This window comes from Gymnoscopelus microlampas, assembly GCF_963454915.1.
Source record: "Gymnoscopelus microlampas genome assembly, chromosome: 11".
Lineage (NCBI taxonomy): Eukaryota > Metazoa > Chordata > Actinopteri > Myctophiformes > Myctophidae > Gymnoscopelus > Gymnoscopelus microlampas.
The window spans coordinates 40,353,078-40,368,229 of record NC_139948.1 but is presented as its reverse complement, the minus strand read 5'-3'; the positions used below and the strand labels follow the sequence as shown (position 1 = coordinate 40,368,229).

The 15,152-nt window shown below is 45.3% G+C and overlaps 1 long non-coding RNA gene across 1 annotated transcript in view; it reads left to right on the top strand.

Moving 5' to 3' along the window:
• LOC311055236 overlaps nucleotides 1–14,018 on the top strand; it is a 144,344-nt gene extending 130,326 nt beyond the window's left edge. Inside the window, exon 4 of the long non-coding RNA XR_014601773.1 lies at nucleotides 12,318–14,018. This is a non-coding gene — a long non-coding RNA (uncharacterized lncRNA). The remainder of the gene's footprint in view (nucleotides 1–12,317) is intronic.
• Nucleotides 14,019–15,152: the final 1,134 nt, after the last annotated feature.

Sequence of the window (15,152 nt, the reverse complement as noted above, 5' to 3'; positions counted from 1 at the left end):
CGTCTCTGTGACTGTCTCTGTCTCCGTCTCTCTGTCTCTATGAACTGACACCCACACCTCCTGTGAGCACACACACAGGAGCAAGAAAGAAACACCTTTCCCCTGCCCGCCACCATACGTCATACTCACTCCATCATTGCTCGTACGCAGTTATCACTCATCATTTTTCATTTCTCCTTTTGTATCCCTGCAGACGCTAATCTTTCACCACTCTTGGAACATTCATCAAGCCAAACCCTCTGTCGTTTAAAACCCCCATAAGTGCCTTTTTACACACACACGCTGGCTCCGGAATTCTCCTCTGTTTTTTCACGACAGCGAGGTGTTAGAGAGACCTTTTCCCTCCAGTTGTGCTCCAGCGGCGCTATGTCATTCCACGCTGACCCGCGGAGGTACTAGAGATCGAGAGGCCCCTCCCCCACGCGCGCGACGCGGGCCCTTAGATAGGCCGACGCAAGCCTCCTCCGCGCTGGATGGATGGATGGCCCGATGTTCTCCCACCGACTGGGGTCGACCTGACTAGACGACCACAAGCACTTGGCCGGCTCCGGTGCTCATTTTTGGGCTGCCGGCCCACCTCCATGTTCTTGTGCTCCATTTGGGCTTTCTTGATCCGTCCCAAACAAAACCACAGAAAAGCGGAGGGGCTGACAACACAGATTGGGGCTGCCGGGCTGCTCTCTGCCCAGCCACAGTGCAGTGAGGTCACTCGATGTGCCCCGGCCTGCAGATTTGGCATGATGCATGGGAACTGTCTTTGAATCTCTCTCAGCACTCCGTGGCTCCCTCTCTCCACCTCCGTGTTTTTTCCCTCTCTACCTCTTTCCTTTCCTCTCTTCTATCACCCAGCCCCTCCATGTGTCCATGATCATACTTCCTAGCACCTCATCATCCCTCATCCTCCTGGTCTGGAGGAGAGGCTATATGAACATATGGTATCTATATCAAGGCCATATATTACTCATCCTTCGAATCTCACAAGATCCCATCCATGCATGCTGCACCGGCTTTCCCACACAGGACAAATCATTAGCGTCTCGGCATAATGGTGTCCTGACGTGATATGTAAGCATAGTAGCGTCGCTGCCAAATGGGGATATATTATGAATCAGGCCAGACTTTTATATTCAGACAGTTTTACATGCTACCACGGGATATCAACTGCATGAGCCAAAACCTGAGTAGTGCATCTGTCAGAAAAACAAACCTGTCACAATATTCCATTTCTTAATTGTGGACTCGTATATGGCTGGACACTCGTTAAAGTGTGAGCTGTGCAGACAGTGGGAGACTTAGGTTCCCAGCCTGCCAGACACAGGGAGACACCCAGTCTTCTCCCATGGGGGGGGTGAGGGGAAACTGATAAGCGACAACAAGGTAAAATAAAATAGCTGGATCCTTGCAATCAGATTTTGTGCATGCTGGATCCTGCTTTGCAGTGTTTTGTCAGGTTATGTTGCCCAGTAAAAAAAAAGGAAAAAGAAAACAACAACAGTTGTACATAGGAAAGAAGAGAGCATGAGATTTTTTGTTGGCCATGTAATGCGGTTCTGCAATGACTGGTGAACCTGGGTGTCCTGCACGGGAAACCTACCACTTATAGCCAAAGGGAATCCCCCAGAAGTAAGAGAGATACTGGGCTAGAGGCAGGGCCACTCAGCTACATCCACCCCCCCCCCCCCCCCCCCCCCCCCTTTCACCTTTCCCCAATGGGGAAACGCAATCCCAGACGAGCCCCCAATATTACCACCTGGATTTGTACCCTGGTCTCCCACGTGGGAAATATCATCTACTGAGTCTGACACTCTGAGAGTGTAGAAAATGAACTTAAAATTGTCCATTTTTATTACACTCTTTTTATACACTCTCAGAGTTAAATTAAAACTCAGGAGTTTGCCTAATGTGTAGCCTTCATGTGCTTCAGGCAGGGGGCTAAAACTCTGCTCCACTCTGTAACATGGAGGACTGTCGCATCAGTCCCACAGCTCAGTTACCCAGCTTGGACCGCGTCCAAGGACAATTTCTTGTTTCACCATTCAGTGTCGAATGGTAATATCCCTCCACTCCGCTGTACAAACTGCACCGTACACTATAATGCGTGACGGTACACGCTCCACCAGGGGAAGATTCTGCTTGTCAGTCACACATTATACCCCGTCGTTCCAACACCTCATAGACACCAAGGTGCCAGCATTGTTTCTATAATGCTCTGTCTTCCCCCGGATTTAATTCTTTATTCTACAGTGGGAGGAGGGACACACACACACACACACACACACACACACACACACACACACACACACACACACACACACACCTCCACAACAACTCCACTTCCTGCATCGCGAAGGTGTCATGTTTCCGTCTCTCACAAACAGCCTCTTGTCTCTCTTCTCAGTGCAATTTACCTGTCCCACAGCCATGAGGGCTGTTGTTCCCCTCCTCCGCGGCGTCGGGGCGGAGCAGCAACAGTTCACATGGAGGACACGCTTATATAGATGTTGTCTTGGTGACACACACACCACCGCCAGGGGTGGAAGTATAGAAGTACTCTGATTATTTACTTATGTGAAAGTAGAAATACCCGCAACGTAGAAATGCTCTGTTACAAGTGAGAGGCATGTGTTTAAAGTCTTAGTTGAGGAAAAGTACTAAATCATTATTAAAGTATTGTGGCATAATACATGTGCGATATTGGCAAACTTTCGAAAATGGGGCTTATTGTCGGCATCAGCCGAGAACGCGGGAGTCTATCCCTGTTTACAATGCGCCGCTAGACCCCTGGGAGATGGATTTCTGTGGTGGAACGCCACACCTACAGTACCATCAGCTCCCAGTACTAACCGCACGACTTGCCGCACCGAAGCCGTGCTACTCATACGCTGAATTGGTGGTGCCCGGGAATCGAACCCATGACCTTTTTTGGTCCATAGGCGAGAGCTCTACCGACTGAGCTACCCCGGACACCAAAAGTCACCCAAATAGGCCTTAAAGTATTAATGTATGTTTTGTATATAATCTAAATCTACAATGAAACGTGTAAACCTACAAACTAGTAGAGTTTTCAAATAATTGTTGGAGAGAAAAAATACAATATTATACTTCTAGTGGAGTAGAAGTATGAAATACTCCAGTAGTAAAAGTACCTCAAAATTATAATTAAGTTCACTACTTGAGTAAATGTACTTCATTAATTTCCATGGTGGTGACACACCTCCCACTGTATGTGAAACGAGGGGGTTTCTGACATCATGTCATGTCATGGGACATAGCCAGACTTGAGGTGGTGTTGCAGTTGGCTATTGACACGTACGGTACCTGCCGTATAAGCACGTTTATGGCGTCTTAGGTTTCATAAAGCTTTTCAAGGCTTTTTGGGATTCAGGCATTTTTGTGGTCAGGCATGAAGCAATTGTACCCTCATGTCCTCATGTAAACAACGGTACGGTGGAGGGCTGTGGAAATGGATCCTTGGCTTTACAGTAGTCCAAGGGGGAGGCGTAACATGAAAAAGATACATATTGTATGTACAGTACATGCATCTGTTAATCCTGATGGATTATTAGCCTGTCCTCGCACACAGTGGGGGGGACAAGTTTTTTTTATTTAGGTTAAAGTAAAAGTGGCAATACCACAATGTGGAAATACTTTTGTTACATGTAAAAAAAAATCCTGTACACAAATTTGGTCAAATTCTTGAAAAATACCAGACCTATTGACAGCAGAATACCATTGTAAATGGTGCATTTCTATAGCGCTTTTATCCAAAGCGCTTTACATAGATTGTGCATTACACTCACCCATTCACACACACACTCTCTCACACACACTCTCACACACACACACACACACACACACACACACACACACACACTCTCTCTCTCTCTCTCTCTCTCTCTCTCTCTCTCTCTCTCTCTCTCTCTCTCTCTCTCTCTCATTGTCCTTAAGCACAGTGCCTGAGTAAATATCGTCTCTGTTGGGTAGAAACCTCATATGTCCAAAACTGTAACTTTTCAGGATTCAAATTAAAAAAATTGCTTGTAAATCTGCTACGATTTGATGCTTTTGTGTGACGCAGTATGATCAAGTAGGGCGTTAATTTACGAAAAAACACAAAAAGTTAGACTATGTAGATAAGAGGTTTCTGCCCGACAGCAACGATATACTTAGTTTACTGCTACCACTGTGTAAACACACAAGTACAGATTTAACAGTGTTTGTCATGCCAGCTCGGGTACCCATAGGTAATGGGCACTGTAACCCCGCCCAGCCAGCAGTGACTGCATGCCCTTGGGCCAGGCAGTCAAATGATGAGAGGTTCATCAAATACACACACTGACTGCCCAGACCTGTTTGACCTGTCACTGTAACTGGAGAGTAGCAGTTCTTAGGAACTGTTCAATCTGTCATCAGCTCTATATCTGATAGCTTTGCTGGGTGTGTGTGTGTGTATACTGTATCCGTCTGTCTGTGTGTGTGTGTGTGTGTGTGTGTGTGTGTGTGTGTGTGTGTCTGTGTGTGTGTGTGTGTGTGTGTGTGTGTGTGTGTGTGTGTGTGTGTGTGTGTGTGTGTGTGTGTGTGTGTGTGTGTGTGTGTGTGTGTGTGTGTGTGTGTGTGTGTGTGTGTGTCCACGTGCATGCGTGTGCGTTTGTGTGCACACGTGTGAGCCGGGTGAAAGAGCACGATTAAGAGAAATAAAGCGAGTGTCAGTGCGTTTGGCCGACATGTGTGTGTTGGCACGGGGCAAAAGTATACTGTTCCTTGTCCATGAGTATTTTGACAGTCGTGGCTCGTTAACAGATTTGATCCAGCGAGGTTTCCAAGCCCCAGTCATCCCCCGAAATGTTACAATTTCATTGTGCGTCACTTGAAAAGCCTCTTCCTAAATTCCCCATGAATCTGTCATCAGATTGCGGCCCGTTCCAATCCTTTATAGCTACTTTATGACCACGCGCTTCAGAAATTAAGGGGGAAAAAAAGAGAATGAGATGAAAGCGCTGGGCTGGCATTGCCAGAACTTTATTATAATACCCTTGTAAAAGTGTGCTGGTGATGATTTCATATTGGTGGAAAATTATTCATAAATCAGTAAGCTTCGCTATGACAAATCTCACAAAGCCTCCCCCTCCTCCGCAACGAGTCCAGAGAATGAATCTTAGTTGTTTCACTCGCTATCAGACCTGACTGCTGGACTACTGGAACCTCGGTGCAAAATATGACATACAGTAGCGTGCAGAGCTTCAGAAGCATGAAGCAACTCATATCTGTATCTGGAGGTTATGCTCATCTTTACCTGTGTTAGACTTCAGCCTGAAACATACACCACGCAAGTATGCAAACACAAGTGACAATGCCTGGTCCAGTCGACACTTGCATCCCTGTTGGAGGTAATACATCCACACAGAGTTACTGATCTGAAACTACAGCCTACTATATTATGAACGATAGAGCAGAAGAGAACACAAAATCCGTCATGTTGCCGCGATAGAAACACCTCGCTGTCATGCTTGCTGTTATGCTTTTCAGTGTGACGTTTTTGCGTTTCACACTTTTTATGTTGTTTATACTGAAAATGCGTCCGTCCTCTGAGCAATACCGACATTTAGGTTGATGAAATTGAATATTACGGATGACAACAAATAATTTTAACACGTCTGTAGACAGTGTCACACAGGGCGCAGCTCTTGGGCAAAATGACCCCAGTGTTATGATCATGCGCAGCGTTGCAGTAGCATATTCAAACTGATGCATAATGCATCAGTTGTTTGTGCTCGTCTATCATCGTCGTCCATTATGACTGTATAATGTTCAATACTGTTTAGCCTTTCTGGCTACGTGGCTCAAAACCCTGTTCAGTGTGAGCGTCTCCCAGGTGTCTGGAGGTACAAAAACTGTTACCACAAGCTACTCCTAGTACACTTTTGGTGCAACGAGTATTTGCACAAAATAAATATTTAGTCTCATTTTCCCTCTCTCTCCCACTTAGCATGGGGGCTTTGCATTGAGGCGGTGGTCTGCTCTTTGTCATCTCGTGCACACACATGAGTCCAGGTGGTGACTGAGATGTCCAGGACGGGCACATATATAAAACGTATAGACGGACGAGCGGATGGACGGATTCACGATTTTTAGAGTCAGTGAGCATATGGACGGTGTCTGTTCCCTCGTGTCTCGTCGTGTCTCGTCGATACGTCCACAGTGAGTGTGACGAATCGACTCCATGAAGAAAGTACATCGAAAGAACAGACCAGTGGTGGTGGAGTAACGACAACTACATTTAGTTGCTGTCGGGCAGAAACCTCTTATATATTGTACCTTTTCTTTTTTTTGTAAACTATTGCGTCACACAAAAGCATCAAAAGTAGCTGATCCACAAGCTCGAAAAGCATCTCGAAACGCGGCGTGAATTATTTGAAAACTTTAATTACTAGCTACTTAGTGCAGATTTAGACTATTATTACGAAACATACATTAACCGCCTATTTTATCGGCTGTTCAAAAGTATCCGATTTACAAGTTCACAACACTTCGCAATGCCGACGCGTTGTGAGCTTGTACAGTGGACATTTTTGTACTTTTCTACTGTATATTTTGATGCCAATTCTTTGGCATTGGTAGCATTGGTACTGTAGCTCGCTCCATTGGAAGAACAACAACAGACGTCCAGCTTCTCCTCGCCGCCGTTACGCAACAAGGACGTTTTGGCTGAATTCTCCGAGGGGGCGGAGCCCTGTCAGCTGTCAGTGAGGTGTCAGGGCAGCGTTTACAGCTCCGTCAACAACAGCGGCGCTCAGCGCTGCGGTTGTCGTAACTCTGCCTTGGGATGACACTGGGATGGAGCTGGCAGCGTGGCAACAGTCTTCTTTCATCTGCCTTTGTTTGTCACAGAGCTGTCAGAACTAGAATCATTTTTGTTTCCCCTATACAGTAGCTACTGTACAATGCATACCACATCTGACTTGGTGGTGATATATAGCTTATATATCATTGCTGTTGGGCTGAAACCTCTTATCTCCATATTCTAACTTTTTGTGTTTATTTTTTCTGTAATTTAATGCCCTACTTGATCATACTACAGCAAAAAACAAAAGCATCAAAAGTAGCAGATCCGCAGGCTCGAAACGCGTCGCTTCTTTGTAGATCTGCTACTTTTGCTACTTTTGAATTTGAATCCTGAAACTTATGAGGTTTCCAACCGACAGAGACAATATATATATATATATTGCCATTGACACTGACTGACATACTAGGCCGCTCGAGGTCTAAAAACGACACAGGTTGCACGAGGACTTAAAATCCTCTTAACAGACCTTGTATTGAACTGTGCGTCCCTGTGCTTGTCTTTGCAAACTGTTGATAAAGTATTCAATCAATCAATCAATCAATCAAACACATACAGGACCTCCCCTGTTAGTGCTGGATCTCACGATACTGTAAATTCAAACTGTTAATGGACACAGTCAGTGTCGACGTGTCAAAGATTATAGAAGCACGTTTGGCAGACAGAGTGATAGCAGCTATAGCAGATGTAGCACAATATAAAACTATTTTTATCAATAACTTATCATACTGTACTCCAGTCACACTTTGGGCTACATGGATATGGATACTGTTATTCCAGTAAACACTCGGGGTGTGTGTGAGAGAGAGGAGGTGCATGTGTTCCTTTCTCTACTGTGCAATCTACAAAATTACAGTGCCTCCAAGCTCTCTCTCTCTCTCTTCCTCTCTCTCTGACTCTCTCTCTATCTCTCTCTCTCACACACACACGCACGCACGCACGCACGCACGCACGCACACACGCACACACACACACACACACACACACACACACACACACACACGAAAAAAACAAAACCAAGTACGTTCTGATGTCAGAAGTCCTCGTAGAGCTCTCCTTTGTGACCCATCTTTGAACCTTTTTTCTTTTTTCGTGCACCGAAAAGCACGTCATTAATTTTCTTGGAGTCCTGGTGTGTTTCTTGTGCTGTATCTATGCAAACAAGGCCGCTAATCAGAACATTTGAGTCATGCAAAGAACGAAACACATGAAGCTGACAGCTTTGTGCCCATATGTGAGCGGGGTGGGAGAGAAGACCTCGTCATGCAACCTACTGTAGTGTAATGCTTTGCTGTGTGTGCCACTGTCGCGCAGAGGTGTGTGTGTGTGTGTGTGCGTGCGTGCGTGCGTGCGCGTGTGGCTGGAGCCACTGTTTCGGCCTACTGTTTACCGTCTGTCTGTGAACAATGGGTGTCCCCCTCCCTCTCAAATGACAGCCCCATGAGAGTAATAAAGGACATGTGTGATGTCACCGTCACCCTTGTTTGTCACCGGCGTCCTGAACCCTTGACTCTGCGTTGAACCGCGTCAAAGGGTCACCGTCGCACCTCCAGGGTTTTGATGTGGCGACACTTTGCATGTTAAGATTGATTGAGGCGAGAATAGTCACTATATAGGACTTAAGCTGCAGTATAGTGATTCAATAGGTGTAAACCTGATTTATGCTTAGTTGCGGCGCCGGCCCGTCGGTGTCACCGTCACGTGCCGGAATAATAGCCGATCTACAAGTTCTACAGAGCCCTAGTAGTTCGCAAAGTGGGGTCCGGGGACCCCCAGGGGTCCTCTAGGGGGTTCCAGGGGGTCCCCAGTAAAAGTAGTTAATTCACAATCATCAAAATGATGATTGTGAATTAACTACTTTTACTGGGGACCACTTATCCACTCACAGCGCTTCAGTTTGTGCCGCCATGCCAGCTTGTACATCTGCTATTTTTGATTGTTATTATTTCTTTTATCTCAAAAATGTTTTTGAATAATTTGGCAACAAATCTTCTCTTCTGGGGGTCCCTGACACAAAACTTTTTCAGATGGGGGGTCCTTGACACGAAAAGTGTTTGAGAACCACTGCAGAAAGCATGAGCACGTTGTGAAGCTTGTAGATTGTCTATTTCCGGGTGCACGACACCCGGCCCGCAACTACGTGTAAATGTAGCCTAATACTTACCGACACACACAGTAAAACGCTCACACTGAGGATTTTTTTCACTGCGCACACAGAAGACAAGTATTCCATTTTAATGTCTAGAGAGTAGAAGAGCTGACAGCTTTATTGGGAATCAAATGATTGTACAGTAGAGAGAGGGGTTGGAGTAAAAAGGCTTAGCTCAGCAAGGTAGGGGGGGGGGGTGGAGGAGGGGCGGGGTAGGAGTACGAGACCACAGGCACGTCTAACCTGCCGCTGCCTGTCTGTCTCAATCTGAAAGCTGATAGAGGGATTGTGTCTGACTCCGAGGGGACGGGCCTGTGGAGGCTGAGGGAGAGAGAAGTGGGTACACGGCAAACTCCCTGATCTTCATTTAACTCCTGAGGGCCCGTTAGGATCCGTTTTCAGTTACTCTTTTTTTTAACTCAAGAGTTAACCACAAGAACCTACTGTATGTGTCCCTATTCTGTGGCAGACATTGGGGTGAAAATAGCTGATTGGCTATATTGGAGCAAAGAGATTTTTGGTGATTTTGTGGTATTTATTTGTCACTGTATATTTACACATACAGTGAAACGTGTTCTCTGCATTTAAGCCATTTAGACCTGAAAACGATTCTACAAATGTCTTCTAAATCCCAACAGTATTCTGAAAAACGTATGTTTCTATGTCGATAGGTGCTCAAACTTTTTCATGTCAAGACCCCCAAAATTATATGTATTTGGCCACCGACCCCCATCTCAAAATATTTAGTTCCAGGGACCCCCAAAAGCAAAGATTTTAGTTAAAAATGTCACTTTAAAACAGTATGTATTCAAAAATTTGCACACATTTTCAGGATTTTTCCAAAATAGCAGATCTACAAGCTCATAGCGCGGCACTCGGTGCCGCGCTATGAGCTTGTAGATCTGCTATTTTTGAATAGCCCAAAGTGTAAAATAATGCTTTTTTCGCTCAAATAAAAAAATGACACAAATGCGTTCCAGGTCTTAACCCATCCTAAGTAACAGGAGCAGTGGGCGCTACGGGGGTTAGCGCCCCCCAGGGAGCAGTTAAGGGGGTTAAGTGTCTTGCTCAGGGACACTGAGGTCTAGGAATGGAACCTGATGGGACCTCTGGCTTCCCAGGCGTGCTCTCTAACCGTTCACCATGGCCGCCCACCTAGGGTGCTGTTGTCATGGTATAGTGTTTAGCAGAGTGCTGTTGTGTGAATAATGAGCTTTGATGATTACTCAGGGGGGGGGGGGGGGGGGGATATGTATATAGCCCTGGGTGACCCTGGTTCACCTAAGTATATAGGGGTTTAATCGGTTAAATCAATACCAAAGATTCTTCTGTGTGGAAAGTAAGGACTGGAACTAAAAAAAATAAATGAGAAAAGAAGGTAAAGGGAGTTTAAGGATGAGTGGAAGTGATGAGATGAGAGAGAGAGAGAGAGAGAGAGAGAGAGAGAGAGAGAGAGAGAGAGAGAGAGAGAGAGAGAGAGAGAGAGAGAGAGAGAGAGAGAGAGAGAAGAGACACAGACAGACAGACATACAGACGGAGAGAGATCCAGAATAGGGGGAATAAAAAAAACAGGGGGTGAGAGGGGTGGAGAGATGGAGTGTCTTCCTAAATGGCGGGGTGGAATCCATGCTCTGACACGGGCCTGTCAGCACTCCCGGCAGTCATCTCAGCCGAGCCGCTGTCGTCCCCATGGCGACGGCGGAATGTTTTCTTTAATAATAGGCAACTGTGAGGCGGGCAAGTGTCCCTGTGCACAGATACACTTACTCATACTTTACAGACACCTGTCAAGTATACAGCGCCGCGCTCCCCCTTTCTTTCAGAGCTCCACCGCGGCCAGGAGAGCTACTACAAGGAGACGCGTGGGCGTCTTCTCAGGTTTTAAAGCCTCAAAGCCACGCGCGTGCATGTGGGCGAGCGCGCGCACACACACACACACACACACACACACACACACACACACACACACACACACACACACCGGTGTTCACTGATGAGCACCCTCTGAGACTGGACGACACACGTTTAGCTCTTCAATGAAAGAGGCCCGCAGCTGAGGGCTTTTTTTTGACAAGGAATCCGTCTCTCTGTTTCCTATACCTGACAAAAACAGCTTACGTAAGTCGCCCTGGAACTCATGGTGAAGACACCAGAGAGAGAGAGGAACAAATTAATGGTATTGTTCGCGGAGGGATGTTTGGGGGCCGACATCAGATGCTATCGCCGCCAGTGTCTGATGGTAATCTCGCGTCGGCGCGATCCTGGGAAATGTCGGACGGGGTGAGGAGGAGGTTTTGGTCACGTCTCATTGCCGTTGTCCTGATGATAAAAGACGCTTGTTTACAGGAACAAGAGAGTCCCACAGATGAGAGTTTTGTCCTCTTTATCGTCTCGTCCTTCTCTGTCTGAATGTACCTATTTAGAATGTCTTTTGTATGTGTCACCCTTTCATATCTGCCGCCTTGACGTTTACAATTTGGCTCCGTTTTCCTTACATCAACTTTTGCCGTAAATGTTTTTTGCCCATAAGGTTTAGTTAATTTTGAAAGGGATAAACATTAGAAAATAAACATAAATTGCATACTTTATTCTTTTTTAGGTCATGAGGCCATGACACTGACAGATTTTACATTAAACTGGATGTTGGTAAAAAAAAGAAAAGAAAAAAAAGTAAAACTAAAAGGTTACGATTATAAGTAGAATTGTATATGGATGTCAGGCCCTGTCACATCAGGCCTCTCACAGTACTGAATGACAAGGCTGTCATGGCCCTGTGATAGGGCTGTGACAGGGACTGACATCCCTGTGACAGGCTCTGTCACAGGGATGTCAGGCTGAAGATGATACTGCTGTGATACTGACCATGATACTGACATGGAACAGATCTTGACATGATACTGACCATGCTGCTGACATGATGCTGATGAAGTATCATGGTCAGTATCATGTCACAGGGATGTCAGGTCCTGTCAGCCATCCATTTTCACCTGCAATCTGAAAGTTGTGGACCGGCCCTTAGCTGCGCACCAAGGAAAATGTAACTGCAAGTGCCAGTAGATCTGTGTGGCATTTCTACACTACATACTACTACATTTATGAAAATGACTAATTCCTGAGACATTTGTGTTGTGTGAAGTTATCCCTAAACCTAGCTCTAATATAAATAAGTATGTTTTTCTGCACTGGAAGAATATTTGCAAGAAAACATTCAGGAGTGGTACCTTTCAGGTACTAAAAAAAGAACCCATGTTTCAATGGATCCAATGTCGATATTATTTAGTCACAAGCTCTTGTTAATATTTTACTTTTCATTGGTTCAATATTCAGGAGGATGAGTCATTGCCATCGACACAGAGAACTCCCTGCCAGGAAGCTTGTACTGTGGGAACCAACACAAGGACGTCCATCAGTAGGACGTCCCACGCCTACCTATGTGGATGTGCTAAAGAAAGACGCTGGTGCGGAAAGCACAAACGAGCTGGCCAGATGTATGGAGAATCGAATATGACCGTAGACGCCTATGGAGGGCTCGTCTGAGGACGACGTAGAGAGAGACTATTTATAAAACCCACTCACCCAACCCAACCACTTTCACTTTGGGGAGAAAAAAGGAAATCGCTAAAATAGCCGATCTACAAGCTCACAATGTGGCGCGATGTGAGAAATTGTGAGCTCGTAGATCAAAACATTAAAAGTTAAAATATGGCGATGTAAGGTTTCTGCCCGACAGCGACAAAATGTATTTTTCTATACACCCAAATGCTCAAAATATTCAATATTTCAAAGTGTCTGATTATGCACATTTATTTTGAAGACAGATGCACCACCAATTCTCCTACTTCCTCCTCAGATCGGCAGTGAGAAATTCCTGAAACATTTTTTTCCTGAAATGTTGCCTTGTCTGATTTGCTATATATTTGTTTTGTGTGAAATGTTGCGTTTTCTGATTTGACAATTTATCATGTTTTGCACCTCCAGGCTACTGTTGAATACAGAGGTTTTTTTCTCCCTTCCGATGCTTGCCACTTCCCACAGAGGCCCTCGAGGTAGAATCCTGTCTTGGGAGCAAAAAGGGAAGACGATATCTGGAAAAACGTGATTCACCCACTTTTAAATAAGCAATGCATTCATTATCAAAGTAAATACATCTGCACACTATACTGCCACTCTATAGCTGCCTCTTGCATAGTGTGGGACTGACTGCCCATGAGCCTGGCAAGGAGAGAACTTTCTCACATTCTTAAAATCCATTCTCTCATTATATTCACTATAACGTACGTACAGTAAGGTACTGCACAGGTGATGGCAGCTTGACTCCCCTTATTAAGATGGAGTACAGTAGGTGCTCATTAAAGCCGAAATGGATATGAGGTTCTGTATCTCCAGTTGCGTGCATGCTTTTGTTACACGCTATGGGAGACGCACAATGTCCCAGAGAGCTTTGGCAGTGGACCGCCGGCCGGGGTTCTGTGTGACCTGTAGTCTTTGTCCCTTCACCTGGCCTTGGGTTAGACATGGCTGTCTGTCTGTCTACTGGATGGACCCGACAGCGTAACTGGCAGAGCACCGAGGACAACTGATACCATGGGAAGCAACTGCTGCAAAGAGCAACTGAGGGCAATTAGCATTGTTGGGTATATTACTGTAGGAGAGGGTTTGTTTTACAGCATGGCTAGCCGTCTATGACAGGGTGTGTGTGTGTGTGTGTGTGTGGGAGCAGATATCTGAAAATGTATAACTTGTGTATTGCGAGAATTATTGTGAGAGTTTTGAAATGATAAGGTTTATAGTAGATTTGTATTTTCCAGTGTTTGGTAAACTATTTTGATAGGATTAGAACTGTGCATGATACAACTGTGCTTAATTGTTGCTGTAATCAAGGGATTTAGAACAGCTGCTTTGATTAGGCACAGGTGTGATTATAGTCCTGTATATACTGAGCCAGGGTCACAGTGACCTGAGATCAGTATAAGTGGGTACAAGTTGGAAAAGACAGCCCTGGGGTTAGACCAGAAACACTTTTCTTACCGTTTTGTTTGATTGAGTTTACACCTTTTTTGGACACATTTTTAGTTTAAATAAATGAAGAAAATGTACTTTGGAAGTGGACTCTTGGGGAGTGTGTGTGTGTGTGTGTGTGTGTGTGTGTGTGTGTGTGTGTGTGTGTGTGTGTGTGTGTGTGTGTGTGTGTGTGTGTGTGTGTGTGTGTGTGTGTGTGTGTCGATCAGCAGCACACTTTGCATCAGATAAATATTGTGAAAATAGCCAAACTACAAGCTCACAACCCAACGTCTCGCACTGCAAGGCGTTGTGAGCTTGTAGATCGGCTATTTTCACAATGTTTGCCTCTTTCTTTTTTGCGTAATATTTGACAATTTGGCCAGTTTGGTATTAAAAAGGTATTAAATGTCATTAAATTGTCACTTTAGAAATGTGCAGATACCCTGTATACACTTATAGGCCCACTGTATGTTGATTTGTTTACTGTTGAGTGAGAAAACAATGTTGCACATTAAGCTAATCCTCTGGGGACCCCCCAGAATAATTTGGGGTCCCAACCCCCCAGTTTGGGAACCACAGTCTGTCATAGATGACTGACTTTATAGATGACTGATGATGTCACACAGAGACCAAGATCTGCATTGGGAGCCTCTGCATTTCTATGTGGATCCTGAGTCAGCATCATTCCCTATAGTTTTCTGATGGGATATAAGTGCAACCGCACACATTGTGATCCCTATCGTGTGGATTGCAGAAATCGTATCGTGGTTCTTCTCTCGTCTTCGCCACTTGTCCTCACCCTGCATTTTAAGGCGTCTCCCGCCAGATCTCGCAGTGACAGCCCTGTGTGATTCCATGGCAGAGGATGGATTGTTGGATGGATTGTTTGGAGGATGCGGCGTGCATGATCCAAAAGGCAAGGGAGTCTCAACATTCCTTAGAAAGTGGGGGACTTGACAGAAAAATAACAATGTGGAAAACATCGATACAGTCAGACTTCACGCTGCATTTGCTGCCATGCTTCGATGACTATCCAGCCCCTTGCCAAAACTATGGCAGGGGCAAAGAAAGAGGAATTGAAAGAAAGAAAGAAAGAAAGGAAGAAAGAAATAATACATGCATTGGGATCTGCAAAGGATCCTCGTGAAATTAGATCCATAA